The sequence below is a fragment of the Orycteropus afer genome, unplaced genomic scaffold (assembly GCF_000298275.1).
Source record: "Orycteropus afer afer isolate SDZICR_OR568_19922 unplaced genomic scaffold, OryAfe1.0 scaffold00588, whole genome shotgun sequence".
Taxonomy (NCBI): domain Eukaryota; kingdom Metazoa; phylum Chordata; class Mammalia; order Tubulidentata; family Orycteropodidae; genus Orycteropus; species Orycteropus afer.
This window is the reverse complement of record NW_006922175.1, coordinates 1,153,097-1,157,193: the sequence shown is the minus strand read 5'-3', so window position 1 is coordinate 1,157,193 and position 4,097 is coordinate 1,153,097. Positions and strand designations below refer to the sequence as shown.

The window sequence follows — 4,097 nt, the reverse complement described above, 5'->3', positions numbered from 1 at the left end:
CTGGCTTTTATCCCCTTTCTCCTGCTCTCCGGTCCTGATGCTTTGGGCAGGCCTGAGTTTCCTCTCCTCACCTAATCCCTTTGGCTGATTGCTCTTCTCTCTGACTTCCAGGCTTTTAATCCCCTTTCTCCTGTTCTTCCGGCCTGCTGCTTTGGGCGTCCCTGAGTTGTCTCTCCTCACCTGTAACCCTGGGGCTGACTGCTCTTCTGTCAGGTTCCTGGCTTTTATCCCCTTTCTTCTGCTCTTCCAGCCTGCTACTCTGGGCAGGCCTGAGTTTCCTCTCCTCACCTAATCCCTTCGGCTGATTGCTCTTCTCTCTGGCTTCCTGGCTTTTAAATCCCCTTTCTCCTGCTCTTCCCGCTTGCTACTTTGGGCGTCCCTGAGTTGTCTCTCCTCACCTGAAACCCTGGGACTGACCGGTTGTCTATCTAGTTAAGAATAACTAAAGAATGACTTAAAAGTAAAAGTTGGAGGATGAGATTTCCATAGAGGACTTTGAAAAGGTCAGTTATATCCTGAGGAATTAAAAAGTGATACATCTGTAAGCCCATGTCTAAGAAAGATGTGAGAAGGTCCTAATCTTTTATATGTTACTCAGTTTGAGGCTTTGCACAAGGAACAAGTGAAAGTTAACCAAGAGCTAGAAACTCAAAAGAAGTTTGAAGGTTTGCCTCAATATGTACACAGATTAACTCACTAAAGGCTGAGTGTCTAATTAGTTTAAAACTTTTAAGAAATTAACTACTAGCTGACCACTAAACTAATGAGCAGACATTTCAAAGAGCACACATGACCGAGAAAAAACACTGTACAAATCTATTTCTGGAAATTCATTGAAAAAACAACAGAATTGGTAACAATCAATACTAACATGTAGGGATTGAGTGAGATCTGATTTCTAGTGTTGCCACATTTGATAAAATTATAAATTTCCATTAAAAAAATGTGAGATACATGAAGAAAGTATAGTGCATACAAGTTGCTGTTAAGTGCTATCGAATCAGCTCTAACTCTTTGCAACCCTATGTACAAAAGAACAAAACACTACCTGGTCCTGTGACATCTTCATGATCCTTGCTGTAATGGAGCCCATCATTGCAGCCACTGTGTCAATCCACATCTTTTAGGGTCTTCCCTTTTTCTCTGGCCCTCCACTCTACCAAGCATTATATCTTTCACCAGAGAATGGTCCCTTCTGACAATATCACCAAAGTAGGAAAGATGAAGTCTGGCCATTCTCACCTCCAAGAAGCATTCTGGCTGCACTTCTTCCAAGACAGATCTGTTAGTTCTCCTAGTAGTCCATGCTACTTTCAGTAATATTTGCCAACACCACAACTCAAAAGCATCAAGTCTTCTTCAGTCTTCCTTATTCATTGTCCAGCTCTCACATGCATATGAATTGATTGAAAACACTGTGGCTTGGGTTAGGTACACCTTAGTGTTCAAAGTGACACCTTTGCACTTCAACATTTTAAAGAAGTCTTTTCCAGCAGGGTTTTTCCAGTGCAATATGACATCTGATTTCTTGACTGTGTCCCATGGGTATTGACTGTGGATCCAAGTAATAAGAAATATTTGACAACTACAATCTTTTCTCCATTTATCATGATCCTGCTTATTGGCACAGTTGTGAAGATTTTCATTTTATTTATGTTGAGGTATAATCCATGCTGCAGACTGTAATCTTTAATCTTCATCAATAAATGCTTCAAGTCAGCTTTAATTTCAGCAAGCAAGACTGTGTCATCTGCACATCCAGTTTGTTAATGATACTTTTCCAATCCTGACCATGTTCTTCTTCATATAATCTGTCTTCCTGGATTATTTGCTCAACATACAGAATGACTGAGTATGATGAAAAGATACAATCCTGACACACACTCTTCCTGATTTTAAACCATGCGGTATCAACTTGTTATGTCTGAACAACAGCCTCCTTGCCTATGTATAGGTCCTCTTCAGCACAATTAAGTGCTCTGAAATTCTCATTCTTTTCAATATTACCCATAATTTTTCATGATCCATGCAGTCAAATGCTTTTGCACAGTGAATAAAACAAAAGTAACCATCTTTCCGGTATTCTTTACTTTCAGCCAAGATCTATCCAATATCAGCAATGATATCTTGATCCATGTCCTCTTCTGAATCCAGCTTGCATTTCTGGAAATTCCCTGTCAATACACTGCTGCAGTCATTTTTTAATTATCTTCAGCAAAATTTTACTTGCATGTGATATTAATGATACTGTTCAATAATTTCCATATTCTGTTGGATCATCTTTCTCTGGATCTCTTCTAGTCTGTTGCCCAGGTATAGCCCATAAATGGGAATAAAATAATTGAATAAAAACTGTCCCTGAGGGAGCCAAGATATTGGACACTTACTCAACAAAGATATTAAGTCACCTATAATAAGGAGGAGATCTGGTGGTGCTGTGGTTACAGCATTGAACTGTTAAACCAAAGGCTGGCAGTGTGAACTCACCAGCTGTACTGTGGGAGAAAGATGAGGCAGTCTGCTTCTGTAATGATTTCCAGCCTTGGAAACCCTATCGGGCTGTTCTATTTTTTTCTTACAGAGTCATTATGAGTCAGAATTGACTTTATGGCAGTTGGTGGGTATAATTTAAGGAGCTTTGGTTATACAGCGATTAGACATCGAGCTGTTAACCAAAAGGTCAGCAGTTAGAACTCACTAACTGCTCCATGGAAGAAAATGAAGCAGCCTGCTTCCATAAAGATTTACAGCCTTTGAAACACTATTGGGCAGTTCTACTCCATGCTATAGGGTTGCTATGAGTTGAAATCAACTAGGTAGCAGGGCATTTGGTTTCATTTTTGGTATAATATATAATAAATAAGTTCAAATAATGAAAGGAACCATATGTAAGTAATTTAAAAACAATGACTGACAGTGTATCAGAATGAAGTATTGTCAAGTAGGGAATATCAATAAAGAAATAGGAATTATATTAAGAAAAAAATAGTAGAAATTTGGAGTTGGAAAGTGTTCATATTTTTTCTTCCTGCCATCAAGATATCATTCAACTACTGCTAACTGCTTCATCAAGCATGTATAGATATTCTTGGTAAACTGCAAATGTTTCTCACTTTTGGTGACTGAAAAGGGCTATAATACTCAAGTGTGGCCAGCGGTAGGCAGTTTATTAAAAGGGGACTATGAAGTAGGAGCTCTGGTAGCATAGTGCCTAAGGCAGTTGACTGCTAACCACAAGGCTGGTGATTCAAACCCACCAGCCACTCCTCGGAAGGAAGATAGGGCAATCTACTTCCCTAGTGATACTGTCAAGGAGGGGTCTCTATGAGTTGGGTCTGACTCGATGGCACATAACAACAACAACAATAACAACGTGAAGTAGTTTAGAACTACTTCATAGTTCCCTTCATCTAAACCACTTCATAGTCCCCTTTCAATAAACTGCCTACCACTGGCCACGCTGTGTATTATAATTATTATTGTTGTTGTTGCTCTTATGTGCCATCGAGTGGGAACCAACTCATAGCAACCCCTCCTTGGGTTTCTAAGGCAGCATCACTGCGGAAATAGATTGCCCAACCTTCCCTCTGAGGAAGGCTGGTGGATTTGAACCGCCAGCCTTCTGGTTAGCAGTCAAGTACCTTAGGCACTACCAGAGCTCCCATAATAATTATTATTATAGTCCTTTTCAATCACCAAAAGTGAGAAACATTTGTAGTTTATCACGAATGTCTATACATGTTTGAGATGATCCAGGATTCTCAATTATAATCACAGGGCAAAAGAATGTGTATGAGTTAATTTGGAGGAAATTCTGAAATCATTTTGATTTATCACTGAAGAATAATAATCTATTTGTTTTCAATTGATATGATTCTGTGGCAAGACACAATGCATTCTAAGTACAATACACTTGATATTGTATTGATTTACAATATCTAGTACATCTTGAACAAGTTAAGGAATAAAAAGAATATCTGTTATAAGAACTCCCCCACTTACAACAGTTATGTCAAACTACACTTGTAACCATCTCTCTTTTTTTTTTTGGCATAACTTATCAATAGTAATATGTACGATATACCATATATATATAT

At 38.8% G+C, this 4,097-nt stretch overlaps 1 protein-coding gene across 1 annotated transcript in view; it reads right to left on the bottom strand.

Moving 5' to 3' along the window:
• LOC103210321 (protein eyes shut homolog) overlaps positions 1-4,097 on the bottom strand; it is a gene marked incomplete at its 3' end in the record, with an annotated part of 1,289,761 nt that overhangs the window by 500,757 nt on the left and 784,907 nt on the right. The window lies entirely within an intron of this gene.